At 48.1% G+C, this 21073-nt stretch overlaps 2 protein-coding genes across 2 annotated transcripts in view; one reads left to right on the plus strand and one right to left on the minus strand.

Annotated features, from left to right (window-relative positions):
* Positions 1-21073, plus strand: part of LOC140075952 (uncharacterized) — a 364396-nt gene that overhangs the window by 217331 nt on the left and 125992 nt on the right. The gene's annotated exons all lie outside the window — the stretch shown is intronic.
* SLC11A1 (solute carrier family 11 member 1) overlaps positions 1-21073 on the minus strand; it is a 123343-nt gene that overhangs the window by 2135 nt on the left and 100135 nt on the right. The gene's annotated exons all lie outside the window — the stretch shown is intronic.

Here is a 21073-nt window from a genome sequence, read left to right on the forward strand (position 1 = left end):
TGACTGCACCAGCAGCAGAATAGTGAGTGCAGCTCTGGAGTATAATAAAGGATGTAACTCAGGATCAGTACAGGATAAGTAATGTCATGTATGTACAGTGACTGCACCAGCAGAATAGTGAGTGCAGCTCTGGAGTATAATACAGGATGTAACTCAGGATCCGTACAGGATAAGTAATGTCATGTATGTACACAGTGACTGCACCAGCAGCAGAATAGTGAGTGCAGCTCTGGTGTATAATACAGGATGTAACTCAGGATCAGTACAGGATAAGTAATGTCATGTATGTACACAGTGACTGTACCAGCAGCAGAATAGTGAGTGCAGCTCTGGGGTATAATACAGGATGTAACTCAGGATCAGTACAGGATAAGTGATGTCATGTATGTACACAGTGACTGCACCAGCAGCAGAATAGTGAGTGCAGCTCTGGGGTATAATACAGGATGTAACTCAGGATCAGTACAGGATAAGTAATGTCATGTATGTACACAGTGACTGCACCAGCAGCAGAATAGTGAGTGCAGCTCTGGAGTATAATACAGGATGTAACTCAGGATCAGTACAGGATAAGTAATGTCATGTATGTACACAGTGACTGCACCAGCAGCAGAATAGTGAGTGCAGCTCTGGAGTATAATACAGGATGTAACTCAGGATCAGTACAGGATAAGTAATGTCATGTATGTACAGTGACCGCACCAGCAGCAGAATAGTGACTGCAGCTCTGGGGTATAATACAGGATGTAACTCAGGATCAGTACAGGATAAGTAATGTCATGTATGTACACAGTGACTGCACCAGCAGCAGAATAGTGAGTGCAGCTCTGGGGTATAATACAGGATGTAACTCAGGATCAGTACAGGATAAGTAATGTCATGTATGTACACAGTGACTGCACCAGCAGCAGAATAGTGAGTGCAGCTCTGGAGTATAATACTGGATGTAACTCAGGATCAGTACAGGATAAGTAATGTCATGTATGTACACAGTGACTGCACCAGCAGCAGAATAGTGAGTGCAGCTCTGGAGTATAATAAAGGATGTAACTCAGGATCAATACAGGATAAGTAATGTCATGTATGTACAGTGACTGCACCAGCAGAATAGTGAGTGCAGCTCTGGAGTATAATACAGGATGTAACTCAGGATCAGTACAGGATAAGTAATGTCATGTATGTACACAGTGACTGCACCAGCAGCAGAATAGTGAGTGCAGCTCTGGTGTATAATACAGGATGTAACTCAGGATCAGTACAGGATAAGTAATGTCATGTATGTACACAGTGACTGTACCAGCAGCAGAATAGTGAGTGCAGCTCTGGGGTATAATACAGGATGTAACTCAGGATCAGTACAGGATAAGTGATGTCATGTATGTACACAGTGACTGCACCAGCAGCAGAATAGTGAGTGCAGCTCTGGAGTATAATACAGGATGTAACTCAGGATCAGTACAGGATAAGTAATGTCATGTATGTACAGTGACTGCACCAGCAGAATAGTGAGTGCAGCTCTGGAGTATAATACAGGATGTAACTCAGGATCAGTACAGGATAAGTAATGTCATGTATGTACACAGTGACTGCACCAGCAGCAGAATAGTGAGTGCAGCTCTGGAGTATAATACAGGATGTAACTCAGGATCAGTACAGGATAAGTAATGTCATGTATGTACAGTGACCGCACCAGCAGCAGAATAGTGAGTGCAGCTGTGGAGTATAATACAGGATGTAACTCAGGATCAGTACAGGATAAGTAATGTCATGTATGTACACAGTGACTGCACCAGCAGCAGAATAGTGAGTGCAGCTCTGGAGTATAATACAGGATGTAACTCAGGATCAGTACAGGATAAGTAATGTCATGTATGTACACAGTGACTGCACCAGCAGCAGAATAGTGAGTGCAGCTCTGGAGTATAATAAAGGATGTAACTCAGGATCAGTACAGGATAAGTAATGTCATGTATGTACAGTGACTGCACCAGCAGAATAGTGAGTGCAGCTCTGGAGTATAATACAGGATGTAACTCAGGATCAGTACAGGATAAGTAATGTCATGTATGTACACAGTGACTGCACCAGCAGCAGAATAGTGAGTGCAGCTCTGGTGTATAATACAGGATGTAACTCAGGATCAGTACAGGATAAGTAATGTCATGTATGTACACAGTGACTGCACCAGCAGAATAGTGAGTGCAGCTCTGGAGTATAATACAGGATGTAACTCAGGATCAGTACAGGATAAGTAATGTCATGTATGTACACAGTGACTGCACCAGCAGAATAGTGAGTGCAGCTCTGGGGTATAATACAGGATGTAACTCAGGATCAGTACAGGATAAGCAATGTCATGTATGTACACAGTGACTGTACCAGCAGCAAAATAGTGAGTGCAGCCCTGGGGTATAATACAGGATGTAACTCAGGATCAGTACAGGATAAGTAATGTCATGTATGTACACAGTGACTGCACCAGCAGCAGAATAGTGAGTGCAGCTCTGGAGTATAATAAAGGATGTAACTCAGGATCAGTACAGGATAAGTAATGTCATGTATGTACAGTGACTGCACCAGCAGAATAGTGAGTGCAGCTCTGGAGTATAATACAGGATGTAACTCAGGATCAGTACAGGATAAGTAATGTCATGTATGTACACAGTGACTGCACCAGCAGCAGAATAGTGAGTGCAGCTCTGGGGTATAATACAGGATGTAACTCAGGATCAGTACAGGATAAGTGATGTCATGTATGTACACAGTGACTGCACCAGCAGCAGAATAGTGAGTGCAGCTCTGGTGTATAATACAGGATGTAACTCAGGATCAGTACAGGATAAGTAATGTCATGTATGTACACAGTGACTGTACCAGCAGCAGAATAGTGAGTGCAGCTCTGGGGTATAATACAGGATGTAACTCAGGATCAGTACAGGATAAGTCATGTATGTACACAGTGACTGCACCAGCAGCAGAATAGTGAGTGCAGCTCTGGAGTATAATACAGGATGTAACTCAGGATCAGTACAGGATAAGTAATGTCATGTATGTACAGTGACTGCACCAGCAGAATAGTGAGTGCAGCTCTGGAGTATAATACAGGATGTAACTCAGGATCAGTACAGGATAAGTAATGTCATGTATGTACACAGTGACTGCACCAGCAGCAGAATAGTGAGTGCAGCTCTGGAGTATAATACAGGATGTAACTCAGGATCAGTACAGGATAAGTAATGTCATGTATGTACACAGTGACTGCACCAGCAGCAGAATAGTGAGTGCAGCTGTGGAGTATAATACAGGATGTAACTCAGGATCAGTACAGGATAAGTAATGTCATGTATGTACAGTGACCGCACCAGCAGCAGAATAGTGAGTGCAGCTGTGGAGTATAATACAGGATGTAACTCAGGATCAGTACAGGATAAGTAATGTCATGTATGTACACAGTGACTGCAACAGCAGCAGAATAGTGAGTGCAGCTCTGGAGTATAATACAGGATGTAACTCAGGATCAGTACAGGATAAGTAATGTCATGTATGTACAGTGACCGCACCAGCAGCAGAATAGTGAGTGCAGCTGTGGAGTATAATACAGGATGTAACTCAGGATCAGTACAGGATAAGTAATGTCATGTATGTACACAGTGACTGCAACAGCAGCAGAATAGTGAGTGCAGCTCTGGAGTATAATACAGGATGTAACTCAGGATCAGTACAGGATAAGTAATGTCATGTATGTACAGTGACTGCACCAGCAGCAGAATAGTGAGTGCAACTGTGGAGTATAATACAGGATGTAACTCAGGATCAGTACAGGATAAGTAATGTCATGTATGTACACAGTGACTGCACCAGCAGCAGAATAGTGAGTGCAGCTCTGGGGTATAATACAGGATGTAACTCAGAATCAGTACAGGATAAGTAATGTCATGTATGTACAGTGACTGCACCAGCAGCAGAATAGTGAGTGCAGCTCTGGAGTATAATACAGGATGTAACTCAGGATCAGTACAGGATAAGTAATGTCATGTATGTACACAGTGACTGCACCAGCAGCAGAATAGTGAGTGCAGCTCTGGAGTATAATACAGGATGTAACTCAGGATCAGTACAGGATAAGTAATGTCATGTATGTACACAGTGACTGCACCAGCAGCAGAATAGTGAGTGCAGCTCTGGAGTATAATACTGGATGTAACTCAGGATCAGTACAGGATAAGTAATGTCATGTATGTACACAGTGACTGCACCAGCAGCAGAATAGTGAGTGCAGCTCTGGGGTATAATACAGGATGTAACTCATGATCAGTACAGGATAAGTAATGTCATGTATGTACACAGTGACTGCACCAGCAGCCGAATAGTGAGTGCAGCTCTGGGGAATAATACAGGATGTAACTCAGGATCAGTACAGGATAAGTAATGTCATGTATGTACACAGTGACTGCACCAGCAGCAGAATAGTGAGTGCAGCTCTGGGGTATAATACAGGATGTAACTCAGGATCAGTACAGGATAAGTAATGTCATGTATGTATACAGTGACTGCACCAGCAGCAGAATAGTGAGTGCAGCTCTGGAGTATAATACTGGATGTAACTCAGGATCAGTACAGGATAAGTAATGTCATGTCTGTACACAGTGACTGCACCAGCAGCAGATAGTGAGTGCAGCTCTGGGGTATAATACAGGATGTAACTCAGGATCAGTACAGGATAAGTAATGTCATGTATGTACACAGTGACTGCACCAGCAGCAGAATAGTGAGTGCAGCTCTGGGGTATAATACAGGATGTAACTCAGAATCAGTACAGGATAAGTAATGTCATGTATGTACAGTGACTGCACCAGCAGCAGAATAGTGACTGCAGCTCTGGAGTATAATACAGGATGTAACTCAGGATCAGTACAGGATAAGTAATGTCATGTATGTACACAGTGACTGCACCAGCAGCAGAATAGTGAGTGCAGCTCTGGAGTATAATACAGGATGTAACTCAGGATCAGTACAGGATAAGTAATGTCATGTATGTACACAGTGACTGCACCAGCAGCAGAATAGTGAGTGCAGCTCTGGAGTATAATACTGGATGTAACTCAGGATCAGTACACGATAAGTAATGTCATGTATAAACACAGTGACTGCACCAGCAGCAGAATAGTGAGTGCAGCTCTGGGGTATAATACAGGATGTAACTCAGGATCAGTACAGGATAAGTAATGTCATGTATGTACACAGTGACTGCACCAGCAGCAGAATAGTGAGTGCAGCTCTGGGGAATAATACAGGATGTAACTCAGGATCAGTACAGGATAAGTAATGTCATGTATGTACACAGTGACTGCACCAGCAGCAGAATAGTGAGTGCAGCTCTGGGGTATAATACAGGATGTAACTCAGGATCAGTACAGGATAAGTAATGTCATGTATGTATACAGTGACTGCACCAGCAGCAGAATAGTGAGTGCAGCTCTGGAGTATAATACTGGATGTAACTCAGGATCAGTACAGGATAAGTAATGTCATGTCTGTACACAGTGACTGCACCAGCAGCAGATAGTGAGTGCAGCTCTGGGGTATAATACAGGATGTAACTCAGGATCAGTACAGGATAAGTAATGTCATGTATGTACACAGTGACTGCACCAGCAGCAGAATAGTGAGTGCAGCTCTGGGGTATAATACAGGATGTAACTCAGAATCAGTACAGGATAAGTAATGTCATGTATGTATAGTGACCGCACCAGCAGCAGAATAGTGACTGCAGCTCTGGAGTATAATACAGGATGTAACTCAGGATCAGTACAGGATAAGTAATGTCATGTATGTACACAGTGACTGCACCAGCAGCAGAATAGTGAGTGCAGCTCTGGGGTATAATACAGGATGTAACTCAGGATCAGTACAGGATAAGTAATGTCATGTATGTACACAGTGACTGCACCAGCAGCAGAATAGTGAGTGCAGCTCTGGAGTATAATAAAGGATGTAACTCAGGATCAGTACAGGATAAGTCATGTATGTACACAGTGACTGCACCAGCAGCAGAATAGTGAGTGCAGCTCTGGAGTATAATACAGGATGTAACTCAGGATCAGTACAGGATAAGTAATGTCATGTCTGTACACAGTGACTGCACCAGCAGCAGATAGTGAGTGCAGCTCTGGGGTATAATACAGGATGTAACTCAGGATCAGTACAGGATAAGTAATGTCATGTATGTACACAGTGACTGCACCAGCAGCAGAATAGTGAGTGCAGCTCTGGGGTATAATACAGGATGTAACTCAGAATCAGTACAGGATAAGTAATGTCATGTATGTACAGTGACTGCACCAGCAGCAGAATAGTGACTGCAGCTCTGGAGTATAATACAGGATGTAACTCAGGATCAGTACAGGATAAGTAATGTCATGTATGTACACAGTGACTGCACCAGCAGCAGAATAGTGAGTGCAGCTCTGGAGTATAATACAGGATGTAACTCAGGATCAGTACAGGATAAGTAATGTCATGTATGTACACAGTGACTGCACCAGCAGCAGAATAGTGAGTGCAGCTCTGGAGTATAATACTGGATGTAACTCAGGATCAGTACAGGATAAGTAATGTCATGTATAAACACAGTGACTGCACCAGCAGCAGAATAGTGAGTGCAGCTCTGGGGTATAATACAGGATGTAACTCAGGGTCAGTACAGGATAAGTAATGTCATGTATGTACACATTGACTGCACCAGCAGCAGAATAGTGAGTGCAGCTCTGGGGAATAATACAGGATGTAACTCAGGATCAGTACAGGATAAGTAATGTCATGTATGTACACAGTGACTGCACCAGCAGCAGAATAGTGAGTGCAGCTCTGGGGTATAATACAGGATGTAACTCAGGATCAGTACAGGATAAGTAATGTCATGTATGTATACAGTGACTGCACCAGCAGCAGAATAGTGAGTGCAGCTCTGGAGTATAATACTGGATGTAACTCAGGATCAGTACAGGATAAGTAATGTCATGTCTGTACACAGTGACTGCACCAGCAGCAGATAGTGAGTGCAGCTCTGGGGTATAATACAGGATGTAACTCAGGATCAGTACAGGATAAGTAATGTCATGTATGTACACAGTGACTGCACCAGCAGCAGAATAGTGAGTGCAGCTCTGGGGTATAATACAGGATGTAACTCAGAATCAGTACAGGATAAGTAATGTCATGTATGTATAGTGACCGCACCAGCAGCAGAATAGTGACTGCAGCTCTGGAGTATAATACAGGATGTAACTCAAGATCAGTACAGGATAAGTAATGTCATGTATGTACACAGTGACTGCACCAGCAGCAGAATAGTGAGTGCAGCTCTGGGGTATAATACAGGATGTAACTCAGGATCAGTACAGGATAAGTAATGTCATGTATGTACACAGTGACTGCACCAGCAGCAGAATAGTGAGTGCAGCTCTGGAGTATAATAAAGGATGTAACTCAGGATCAGTACAGGATAAGTCATGTATGTACACAGTGACTGCACCAGCAGCAGAATAGTGAGTGCAGCTCTGGAGTATAATACAGGATGTAACTCAGGATCAGTACAGGATAAGTAATGTCATGTATGTACAGTGACTGCACCAGCAGAATAGTGAGTGCAGCTCTGGAGTATAATACAGGATGTAACTCAGGATCAGTACAGGATAAGTAATGTCATGTATGTACAGTGACTGCACCAGCAGCAGAATAGTGACTGCAGCTCTGGAGTATAATACAGGATGTAACTCAGGATCAGTACAGGATAAGTAATGTCATGTATGTACAGTGACCGCACCAGCAGCAGAATAGTGAGTGCAGCTGTGGAGTATAATACAGGATGTAACTCAGGATCAGTACAGGATAAGTAATGTCATGTATGTACACAGTGACTGCAACAGCAGCAGAATAGTGAGTGCAGCTCTGGAGTATAATACTGGATGTAACTCAGGATCAGTACAAGATAAGTAATGTCATGTATGTACACAGTGACTGCACCAGCAGCAGAATAGTGAGTGCAACTGTGGAGTATAATACAGGATGTAACTCAGGATCAGTACAGGATAAGTAATGTCATGTATGTACACAGCGACTGCACCAGCAGCAGAATAGTGAGTGCAGCTCTGGGGTATAATACAGGATGTAACTCAGAATCAGTACAGGATAAGTAATGTCATGTATGTACAGTGACTGCACCAGCAGCAGAATAGTGAGTGCAGCTCTGGAGTATAATACAGGATGTAACTCAGGATCAGTACAGGATAAGTAATGTCATGTATGTACACAGTGACTGCACCAGCAGCAGAATAGTGAGTGCAGCTCTGGAGTATAATACAGGATGTAACTCAGGATCAGTACAGGATAAGTAATGTCATGTATGTACACAGTGACTGCACCAGCAGCAGAATAGTGAGTGCAGCTCTGGAGTATAATACTGGATGTAACTCAGGATCAGTACAGGATAAGTAATGTCATGTATGTACACAGTGACTGCACCAGCAGCAGAATAGTGAGTGCAGCTCTGGGGTATAATACAGGATGTAACTCATGATCAGTACAGGATAAGTAATGTCATGTATGTACACAGTGACTGCACCAGCAGCAGAATAGTGAGTGCAGCTCTGGGGAATAATACAGGATGTAACTCAGGATCAGTACAGGATAAGTAATGTCATGTATGTACACAGTGACTGCACCAGCAGCAGAATAGTGAGTGCAGCTCTGGGGTATAATACAGGATGTAACTCAGGATCAGTACAGGATAAGTAATGTCATGTATGTATACAGTGACTGCACCAGCAGCAGAATAGTGAGTGCAGCTCTGGAGTATAATACTGGATGTAACTCAGGATCAGTACAGGATAAGTAATGTCATGTCTGTACACAGTGACTGCACCAGCAGCAGATAGTGAGTGCAGCTCTGGGGTATAATACAGGATGTAACTCAGGATCAGTACAGGATAAGTAATGTCATGTATGTACACAGTGACTGCACCAGCAGCAGAATAGTGAGTGCAGCTCTGGGGTATAATACAGGATGTAACTCAGAATCAGTACAGGATAAGTAATGTCATGTATGTACAGTGACTGCACCAGCAGCAGAATAGTGACTGCAGCTCTGGAGTATAATACAGGATGTAACTCAGGATCAGTACAGGATAAGTAATGTCATGTATGTACACAGTGACTGCACCAGCAGCAGAATAGTGAGTGCAGCTCTGGAGTATAATACAGGATGTAACTCAGGATCAGTACAGGATAAGTAATGTCATGTATGTACACAGTGACTGCACCAGCAGCAGAATAGTGAGTGCAGCTCTGGAGTATAATACTGGATGTAACTCAGGATCAGTACAGGATAAGTAATGTCATGTATAAACACAGTGACTGCACCAGCAGCAGAATAGTGAGTGCAGCTCTGGGGTATAATACAGGATGTAACTCAGGATCAGTACAGGATAAGTAATGTCATGTATGTACACAGTGACTGCACCAGCAGCAGAATAGTGAGTGCAGCTCTGGGGAATAATACAGGATGTAACTCAGGATCAGTACAGGATAAGTAATGTCATGTATGTACACAGTGACTGCACCAGCAGCAGAATAGTGAGTGCAGCTCTGGGGTATAATACAGGATGTAACTCAGGATCAGTACAGGATAAGTAATGTCATGTATGTATACAGTGACTGCACCAGCAGCAGAATAGTGAGTGCAGCTCTGGAGTATAATACTGGATGTAACTCAGGATCAGTACAGGATAAGTAATGTCATGTCTGTACACAGTGACTGCACCAGCAGCAGATAGTGAGTGCAGCTCTGGGGTATAATACAGGATGTAACTCAGGATCAGTACAGGATAAGTAATGTCATGTATGTACACAGTGACTGCACCAGCAGCAGAATAGTGAGTGCAGCTCTGGGGTATAATACAGGATGTAACTCAGAATCAGTACAGGATAAGTAATGTCATGTATGTATAGTGACCGCACCAGCAGCAGAATAGTGACTGCAGCTCTGGAGTATAATACAGGATGTAACTCAGGATCAGTACAGGATAAGTAATGTCATGTATGTACACAGTGACTGCACCAGCAGCAGAATAGTGAGTGCAGCTCTGGGGTATAATACAGGATGTAACTCAGGATCAGTACAGGATAAGTAATGTCATGTATGTACACAGTGACTGCACCAGCAGCAGAATAGTGAGTGCAGCTCTGGAGTATAATAAAGGATGTAACTCAGGATCAGTACAGGATAAGTAATGTCATGTATGTACACAGTGACTGCACCAGCAGCAGAATAGTGAGTGCAGCTCTGGTGTATAATACAGGATGTAACTCAGGATCAGTACAGGATAAGTAATGTCATGTATGTACACAGTGACTGCACCAGCAGCAGAATAGTGAGTGCAGCTCTGGGGTATAATACAGGATGTAACTCAGGATCAGTACAGGATAAGTAATGTCATGTATGTACACAGTGACTGCACCAGCAGCAGAATAGTGAGTGCAGCTCTGGGGTATAATACAGGATGTAACTCAGGATCAGTACAGGATAAGTGATGTCATGTATGTACACAGTGACTGCACCAGCAGCAGAATAATGAGTGCAGCTCTGGAGTGTAATACAGGATGTAACTCGGGATCAGTACAGGATAAGTATTGTCATGTATGTACACAGTGACTGCACCAGCAGCAGAATAGTGAGTGCAGCTCTGGAGTATAATACAGGATGTAACTCAGGATCAGTACAGGATAAGTAATGTCATGTATGTACACAGTGACTGCACCAGCAGCAGAATAGTGAGCGCAGCTCTGGAGTATAATACAGGATGTAACTCAGGATCAGTACAGGATAAGTAATGTCATGTATGTACACAGTGACTGCACCAGCAGCAGAATAGTGCGTGCAATCTCATTCTGCTGTGAGCTACTGAAGGGTGTGGTTGTGTGCTGCTGAGCTCCTGCACCACCTGGTGGAAGACCGATCCACCCAGGCCTGCTCTCTCCTCCCCAGGGAGGGAGTGGGTTCTGTGGGATGAATCCTGCAGGAAAATCCCAGGCTTCTGCCTCCCGGACCAGGCCGGCGGGGGGCAGGAGAAGCCAGTTACCGGCCAAAACTGATGGCGTGAGAAGATCTGCCCGGAGCCAAGGACGCAGCGATGTGACCTCGGCTGCCACCCCCAAGACCCCGGGAAGCCGCAATGTCTCCGGAACACAGAAGATCAAGGCAAGTGACATCAGCCTAAGTGCTCCTCCTGGAAAGCTGAGTGACTGTGCGGGAAAGCTGGGTGGTTCAGCTGAAAAGCTGGGTGCTCACGGAGGTGTTGAAAAAGCATGGGGACATCTAAAGGCCCGGGAGTCTGCTTCCATCTATGGCTCCCGGATTGCTGAGCACCTCCGTGAGTACGAGGAAGCTGGAAAAGCGCTGAGGAGGCTCCAGGAGGAGATACGGGAGACCTTGGCCCTAGCGGGGGTGGCTACGCAGAGAAAGAAAAAGTCTGATCTTCTTAACACCATTGACAGACTTAAAGCCGAGGTCACCGCTCTGCAGGAGAAGCGTCATCTAATCCGGGAGCACAGCGGTCCGTTCAGGGAAAAGCTGGAAAACGACGCCCGGTTTGAGGAGATGCGCCTGGAGCAGCTGAGAAAGCAGAAGGGGCTTGAGATCCAGGCGGATGATGGCGATGATGAGGAGGATGAGGAAGACCTGCCGTGTCCGTCTGGTGGCCTGCGCCAACACCAGCAGGCCTCGCACGACAGGCTGCCTGCGGAGCAAGCGCCATTACCATCAGGCTGCGGCTCTGCCAACCCGGAGGAGGAAAGTGATGACAGCGGCCAGGGGGGGGGCGCTAATGGCTCAGATCCGTCAGCTTGAGTCCCCAGTTCACCTCCAGAACTTTTCCTTCGGCGATGATATGCCAGATGACGACCTAAAGAGAAAGAAGAGAGCCAGGAAGACCAAGGCGTCTCAGGAGGTGAATCTGGTGTTTTGTCCCCTCCCTGTTTCCTCCGGGGGGCAGCAGTGCCAGCCTGTCGTGTAGGCCCCGTTGCCCAGCCCAGCACGAGTCCTGCAGTGGACTCGGTGCCAGGGTGCGGGGAGAGTGCAAAGCCACGTTCCATCATGGCGCAGAGCACCAGCCTTGTTTGTAGTAGCAAGGATGGTGCAGGGAAGGCATCGGCCGAAAGGCCGGACAGTGAGGGCGATCCAGCAGGTCCTGGTACTGTGCGCTGCCCCCTAGTGGGAGGGGGGGGTGGCCCAGTGCCAGGGGCGGTGGCTCCTGTGGCCCCTAGTGCTGTGGCTGCATCTAGCTCCGGTGAGCAGCGGCAGTGTGATGGGGCTGCTGGGGCTTGTGGTGCGGCGCCTCCCAAGCGTCCTGTGCAGCCTGCGGGAAAGGGCGAAGGAAAAATGTTGTTTTGCATTGGGGCATCAGACCCAGGAGATGGTAATAAGAAACTGTCCGGACTCAATAAAGATAAGAGGCCTCTTTCATCCAGCGAGCAGCGGTGGACTAACATTAAAAGAAAAGCTGGACAACAAGGGGTTAATGCCAATGAGGCAGAGGGCACAAGTAAGATCGGGGTTGGAGCTGCCTCTTCTCAGGCTGTATCAGCTATGGAGGTGGCTCTACCCCCAGTGCCCAGTGACGCCGAGGCAACCCCAGGTCCTCCTGGCCCAGCTGGTGTGATGCAAGGAAGCGAGGCAGTAATGCACATAGTGTGGTGAATGTGGGAGTGGTGCATGGTGCTGAGGGGGGTGATCCTGTTGTGCGTGCTGGACCTTCTGCACCCCCAGTGGTGGCCGCTCCTATAAGGAGCTATGCGAGTGTCACCGGGGTTAACTCCTTGTCTCCTGGCTCTGGGAACAGCGTTTTGCAAAGGCGTCTTCTGGAGGCTCTCAGGAGAGGGGAAAAGTCAATCAATGTAGAGGGGAGAGAGGTTGATCTGTCCTTCTGGACAGACAGGCATGGTCTGGCAGCCTTCCAAGAGAAAAGGGGGGGAGAGACTGCATGGTCTTTACCCACAACTGGGCCCGGAGCTTCCCGTAGGAATGTGGTTCGTCTTCGCTGGAGGGGCAGTGACGCATGCCCACCCAGGTCAAGGGTGGTGGAGCTCCTCCTGAAGATGAACTTCAGGGCTAGTGACATCTTTGCCCTGATACATCCTTATGGCACTCCGGAGTTCGATGTCAGCTTTGTTCGGCCGGAGGGCTTAGAGCTCTTCTGGTCGAATTATGAGCTGGCAAAGAACGAGCCTGCATGGCGAGACTTTGCTGTGCAAGCAGTGTCTCGCCAAAATGCAGTCAAGAAGGTGACCGTTTTGACCCGTAACGAGTCACTTTCTTGCATGGACATCATGACGTGGCTCAGTCGTTATGGTGAGGTTGTACAGGTACCTCAGAAAAACCGCGATGAATTTGGCATTTGGTCTGGGGCCTGGACCTTCATGATGAAGTTGAAGTGTTCAGGCGGCACAGTCGCCCACATTCCTTCTTCAGCCTTTCTTGGACGGGACAGAATCCTGATTTTCTACCAGGGGCAGCCGAAGGTCTGTCACAGGTGCGGTGACCCCACACACTTTAGCGCCAGCTGCCAAGTGCAGAAGTGCGCTTTGTGTGGTGGGCTAGGTCATCTCGCTGCATCCTGTAAGGACATTAGGTGTAACCTGTGTGGTGAGCTCGGTCACCCTTTCAGCCGTTGTCCTCGCTCCTTTGCCAATGCGGTTGTGACCCCAGTGGAGGAGAGCCATGAGGTTGCTTCTGCTGGGGAAGGTACCAGCAGAGGTGGAGGAGCTGAGGGGCCTGTGAAGAAAAGCAAGAATAAGTCACCTTCTCAGTTGAGGCGGCTTGAAGCCAGACAAAAAGGGAGAGAACTGGGGAAGCCTCAGGTTGCTGGGGTGACCCTTGGTCCTTCCTCAGAGGCTGGTCATGCTACTGAGGCCCTGAGGGATGATGAGTTGGATGAGGAGGTCAGGAGGATGGAGCGCGAGAAAGGTGCCATGTCCTCCACGTCCTCCCATTATGAGAGTATGGATGAGGATAACAGGATTTGGCTAGAAAATAAGCGCAAGCAGAAAAAGAAAAAACGCGGCGTATCTAAGGTACCTAAGGAAGGGAAAACTTCCTGCCCTCTGGTTGAGCTTTCCAACCGGTTCCTCACCCTCGATGAGATCGCCTCCTCGGAAGGAGAGGCTGAGGGTGGGGTTCTGGAGGTGGCGGCGGAGCAGCCTGCAGGGGGCGCCGAGTCTCTATCCTCTGGGGATGCTGGGTCCTCAGAGTGGGAGACTGACTCAGAGTCAGGAGACAAGGACGAAGGAGAGGGTGGTCCGGGTGGGTCCTTGGGGGCCAGTAATAACATGGACACCTCAATTTCGTTAAAAAGAAGTTGCCCCAATTCTGAAGGGAAAAGGGAAAAGGCATCATCTTCAGAGGAGAGTCGGGGGAAGGGAAATAGTAAGAAAAAAGCCGTCTAACTTAATCACTCATGATGGCGGCACCCACTCCGTTGACGCTGGCGTCCATTAATGTCGCCAGCATTAAGTCTGATGCGGCTAGATTTGCGGCCTTTGATTTTCTCGGCCGTGTTGAAGCCGACATTTTATTTTTGCAGGAGACCAGGCTGCCAGATTTGGCGGCCGTGTTTAAAGCTAAGAGGGAATGGAGACACGGGCCTTCCTATTGGTCTCTTGCGGCCGAGCCGTATAGCGGAGTGGCGGTCCTTTTTACCGCGCCGGTAGAATGCCGACGAGTTATTGAGTTAGAAATGGGGAGGTGCCTGATCCTGGATGTCCTCATGAAGGGACAAGAACTGCGCCTAATTAACATCTATGGTCCCCAGTCCAAGTGGGACAGGAAGTGTCTCTTTATGAGGATCAAGCCCTACCTTTTTACAAGTCGGCAGGTGGTCTTTGGAGGGGACTTCAATGCTGTCACGAGGTCCCAGGATAGGGGAGGTTCCAGAGACAAGCTGACTTATGATAGCGTCGCTCTTAATAGCATAGCTAGTGAGGCTCGCCTGGTGGATGTCCACATCCGGCACACCCCAGGCCACACGGGGTTCACCTATTATAGGGGTAGCTGCAGGTCTAGAATAGACAGGTTTTATTTAAAGGAGGAAGCCATTTCTTCAGCAGTGTCCGTTGTTGAGGTGGAGTTCTCCGACCACTGTCTAATTTTGTTTTCTCTGAATGTTACAGAGACCCCCCGGATGGGAAGAGGCTACTGGAAGCTCAATTCGTCTCTCCTGGAAGAAGCAGAGATAAGACAATCCTTTGAGGACTTTCTTCAGAGCCAGGTACCGTTGCTGGGCCTTTGTAGCAGTAAGTCAGAGTGGTGGGAGATGCTCAAGAAAAGGGTGGCGAGATTCTTCCGCCAGCTCTCGAGCCTCAGGAGCCTGGACAGGTACCGCCTGTATCAGGGCCTGAGGAGGAAACTCGAGCATCTCGTCTCGACTGGAGGTAGTCGTGAGGACATCTCCAGAGTGAAATCCTTGCTGAAGAGGTGTCAGTACGATAGACACGCATCTTTGGTTTTTGAGAGGGATTACGGGAAATACCGCTCGCCCGACCCTTACAGAAACTGCAAGATGTCAGTGAATGGTAAAGTTGTCACAGGACTGGTTGACAGTACGGGATCCCTGAAAAGGTCCAGATCAGGGATTCTGGAGGTCATCAGATCCTTCTACTCACACCTCTTGGGCAGGAAGGATCTAGATCGGGATGTGATGTCGGCTTTTCTGGCTGAAACTGTCCCTGAGCCAGGAGTAGACCCCTCTCTTGATGTTTTGACAGAGATGATCAGGGAAGAGGAAGTCAGCCTGGCGATTGAAGGGCTCGCCCTCAAGAAATCGCCGGGTCCGGATGGCTTAACATCTGAGTTCTATAAGACCTTTAAGGACGCCTTGGTTCCCCTCTTGACTGAGGTATTCAATGAGTGTCTTTCCTCGGGCGCTCTGCCGAAGTCAATGAGGAGGTCTGCCCTGATCATCCTGTCAAAGGGTAAGGACCGATCTCGTATTGAGAACTGGCGTCCCATAGCGCTTCTCAATACGGACAGAAAGGTTTTGGCAAAGGTGCTGTTTAATCGGCTGGTGCAGTTTGCGCCCCGGCTCCTTTCGGGGACCCAGCACTGCTCTGTTCCAGGCCGCAGTACATTTAGTGCTGTGCTTTGTGTTCGGGAGGCAGTGGAGCAGGGCAGGGCTGGTAACTGGAAGGGGTACTTGCTGTCCTTGGATCAGGCAAAAGCGTTTGATCGGGTTGACCACGAGTACCTCTGGTCTGTCCTTCTGAGGTATGGCCTGCCGGGGGAGTTTGTCAATTGGCTGAAAGTTTTGTATGCAGGGGCAGAGAGTTTCCCGCTTGTGAACGGTTGGATTGGCCGCTCTTTTGAGGTCGGGTCTGGTGTTCGCCAGGGTTGTCCTCTGAGCCCACTTTTATACGTGTTCGCGATTGACCCATTCCTTAGGAGGGTTGATCGTGGGCCGTTGGTGGGAGTCGGGATGGACCAGGAGGCACCGGAAGCCACTCTAAGGGTGGTAGCGTACGCTGATGATGTCACCGTTTTTGTGTCCTCGAGAGGGGAGGCGCAATGGGTGATGTCAGAGGTTGACCGCTACTCAGAGGCTTCTGGGTCCAAGATCAACCGGGATAAGTGTGAGAGTCTCTGGCTGGGAGAGGGGGATCCAGGCTTTGATCTCCCGGACACTCTTCCAGGGCCCCAAGACTCTGCCAAAGTTCTCGGCATCGAATTTGGCCAGGGGGATTACCCCATGCAAAACTGGGATGGCAGGCTTAAGATCGCCGCTCAGAGGGTGGACCAGTGGAAGGGTTGGTCTTTGACCCTCAGGGAAAGGGTGAACTTGATTAAAACTTACCTGCTCCCATTGCTGATATATCTGGGCAGTGTGTGCATGTTGCCAGAACCCCTCTGGACTCGGGTCTACAGTCTGTTCTTCCAGCTGTTATGGGGGAATAGGCTGAACCTTATCAAGAGGGAGGTTACTTACCGCACGAGGAGACAAGGAGGGTTGTGTATGGTCAACCCTGTGGTGTTCCTAGTGAATACCTTTCTTAAGATCAATGTAGCAAACCTCTGGAAAGAGAGGGCTCCTCCGTGGGTATACTCCTGTAGGGGATGGTTTCGGCCTTTCTTCCAGGAATGGGAGACAGGAGGGCGAGTGAAGGATCTCCGTACACCACATGGGCATCTTCCGGCTTACGCTACCCCGGTTCTGAAGGTGATTCGCCGGTGGGGTCTGGGAATGTGGGAGATCAGGACCATGTCGAGGAAACTCCTTGACAAAAGGGTTCTGTTGACCCATTTCCAGAAGCCTCTGGCCCTCAGGGATTGCCCAAGTCGGGATCTGGGGGTGGGTTTAGGTCTTTTGAATTCCATCAGGATCCCCTTGAAGTTTTGGGACTTGACTTGGCGCTGCTTCCATGGAAAGCTGTGTGTGAGGGACAATCTGAAGTGTAGGAGCTCTGAGGAAAGGGGTTGTCCCCGGGAGGAGTGCGGTGGTCTGCTGGAGAGCATGGACCACTTCCTGCTTCATTGTCCCTTTAACACAGAGGTGTACAACCGGGTGGGCGCTTCCATCCATTGGCCCGGGTTGGCCGGTCTCTCCTATGCGGAGTGGGCCTATGGAGCATTCAGAGGCCTGGGTGGCCGGGACCGATGCACGTTATTCCTAGTCAGTCTAGTGGTCAGGTACCACACGTGGAACGCACGGTGTTTAGTATCGACGCAGCGTAAAATCCTCCCGGTGGATGAGGTGGTTAGGAACATTCTGGGTGACCTGGTGAAGGTGCGCTCTCTGGAGTATGAGAGGCTGGGCACGAGGAGGGCCTCTCTCCTTTGGAGGGGATTCTCCTTTAGTGTCCCTTAGTCTGTCATCTCCGCTCCTGGTGTTGGGCTGAAGCTGACACTGTAGATTTTTGTTTTGTATCTGAGGTTATAGAGATGTAGGGGCTTGCAGGCACCGAACCTGGGCTTTATGTGGTTGGTTTGTTATATGTTGATATGTTTAATGTGTTTGTATCTTGTGTACAGTGTGTATTTATGTAGTTATAGTTAATGTGTATATAGGTGGTTGGTTTTGGGGTGTTGGTGTTAGGGTGTTAGGTTGGGAGGGGGGTGGACGGGACTTGGACTTTATGATCCTGGGCACTGGTCTGGACTATATAGCGCGAACTTTGGACGTTAGACCAGTGTCTGGGTGGGAGGGTGATGGGCGTGGGATTTAGTTAGTTATATTTAATGTTTTTATTTCCTGTTTGTCTTTTTTTTGCTGTGTATTCTTTAGTTATTTATGGAAAAAAAAAAGAAAAAAAGAAAAAAAAAATTGTATAAAAAAAAAAAAAAAAAAAAAAATTAGGTGGTGGGATTGGGTGAAGGTTTTGTTTTATAATGCTGATTGTGTGGTGTGTGTGTGGCTGGGCCAGGAGATTTTCGTAAGTCTCTTTTAGTTTGTATTTTTGTTTTGCCAGAAGTTATGGCTTTATTTATGTTTATTGTTGTAATGTTTTTCATTTTTATATATAAAATAAAAGATTTACAGGATGTAACTCAGGATCAGTACAGGATAAGTAATGTCATGTATGTACACAGTGACTGCACCAGCAGCAGAATAGTGAGTGCAGCTCTGGGGTATAATACAGGATGTAACTCAGGATCAGTACAGGATAAGTAATGTCATGTATGTACACAGTGACTGCACCAGCAGCAGAATAGTGACTGCAGCTCTGGAGTATAATACAGGATGTAACTCAGGATCAGTACAGGATAAGTAATGTCATGTTTGTACACAGAGACTGCACCAGCAGCAGAATAGTGAGTGCAGCTCTGGGGTATAATACAAGATGTAACTCAGGATCAGTACAGGATAAGTAATGTCATTTATGTACACAGTGACTGCACCAGCAGCAGAATAGTGAGTGCAGCTCTGGAGTATAATACTGGATGTAACTCAGGATCAGTACAGGATAAGTAATTTCATGTCTGTACACAGTGACTGCACCAGCAGCAGAATAGTGAGTGCAGCTCTGGGGTATAATACAGGATGTAACTCAGGATCAGTACAGGATAAGTAATGTCATGTATGTACACAGTGACTGCACCACCAGCAGAATAGTGAGTGCAGCTCTGGGGTATAATACAGGATGTAACTCAGGATCAGTACAGGATAAGTAATGTCATGTATGTACACAGTGACTGCACCAGCAGCAGAATAGTGAGTGCAGCTCTGGGGTATAATACAGGATGTAACTCAGGATCAGTACAGGATAAGTAATGTCATGTATGTACACAGTGACTGTACCGGCAGCAGAATAGTGAGTGCAGCTCTGGAGTATAATACAGGATGTAACTCAGGATCAGTACAGGATAAGTAATGTCATGTATGTACACAGTGTCTGCACCAGCAGCAGAATAGTGAGTGCAGCTCTGGAGTATAATACAGGATGTAACTCAGTATCAGTATAGGATAAGTAATGTCATGTATGTACACAGTGACTGCACCAGCAGCAGAATAGTGAGTGCAGCTCTGGGGTATAATACAGGATGTAACTCAGGATCAGTACAGGATAAGTAATGTCATGTATGTACACAGTGAGTGCACCAGCAGCAGAATAGTGCGTGCTGACTCATTCTGCTGTGAGCTACTGAAGGGTGTGGTTGTTGCTGCTGAGCTCCTGCACCACCTGGAGCAATCTCTATCCACCCAGGACTGCTCTCTCCTCCCCAGGGAGGGAGTGGGTTGTCTGGGATGAATCAAGCAGGAAAGTCCCAGGCTCCTGTCTCCCGGACCAGGCCGGCGGGGGGCAGGAGAAGCCAGTTACCGGCCAAAACTGATGGCGTGAGAAGATCTGCCCGGAGCCAAGGACGCAGCGATGTGACCTCGGCTGCCACCCCCAAGACCCAGGGAAGCTGCAAGGTCTCCGGAACACAGAAGATCAAGGCAAGTGACATCAGCCTAAGTGCTCCTCCTGGAAAGCTGGGTGTCTGTGCGGGAAAGCTGGGTGGTTCAGCTGAAAAGCTGGGTGCTCACGGGGGTGTGCAAAAAGCATGGGGTGATCTTAAGGCCCGGGAGTCTGCTACCATCTATGGCTCCCGGATTGCTGAGCACCTCCGTGAGTACGAGGAAGCTGGCAAGGCGCTGTGGAGGCTCCAGGAGGAGATAAGGGAGACCTTGGCCCTAGCGGGGGTGGCTACTGAGAAGAAGAAGTCTGATCTTCTTACCACCATAGACAGACTAAAAGCCGAGGTCACCGCTCTGCAGGAGAAGCGACATCTAATCCGCGAGCATAGCGGTCCGTTTCGTGAAAAATTGGAGAATGACGCCCGGTTTGAGGAGATGCGCCAGGAGCAGTTGAGAAAGCTGAAGGGGCTTCAGGTCCAGGCGGATGATGGCGATGATGAGGAGGTTGAGGAAGACCTGCCGTGTCTGTCTGGTGGCCTGCACCAACACCAGCAGGCCTCGCACGACAGGCTGCCTGCGGAGCAAGCGCCATTACCATCAGGCTGCGGCTCTGCCAACCTGGAGGAGGAAAGTGATGACAGCGGCCAGGGGGGGGCGCTAATGGCTCAGATCCGTCAGCTTGAGTCCCCAGTTCACCTCCAGAACTTCTCCTTCGGCGATGATATGCCAGATGACGACCTAAAGAGAAAGAAGAGAGCCAAGAAGATCAAGGCGTCTCAGGAGGTGAATCTGGTGTTTCGTCCCCTCCCTGTTCCCTCCGGGCGGGCAGCAGTGCCAGCCTGTCGTGTAGGCCCCGTTGCCCAGCCCAGCACGAATCCTGCAGTGGACTCGGTGCCAGGGTGCGGGGAGAGTGCAAAGCCACGTTCCATCATGGCGCAGAGCACCAGCCTTGTTTGTAGTAGCAAGGATGGTGCAGGGAAGGCATCGGCCGAAAGGCCGGACAGTGAGGGCGATCCAGCAGGTCCTGGTACTGTGCGCTGCCCCCTAGTGGGAGGGGGGGGTGGCCCAGTGGCAGTGGCGGTGGCTCCTGTGGCCCTTAGCGCTGTTGCTTGCTCTGGTGAGCAGCGGCAGCG

This window comes from Engystomops pustulosus, chromosome 8, assembly GCF_040894005.1.
Source record: "Engystomops pustulosus chromosome 8, aEngPut4.maternal, whole genome shotgun sequence".
NCBI lineage: Eukaryota > Metazoa > Chordata > Amphibia > Anura > Leptodactylidae > Engystomops > Engystomops pustulosus.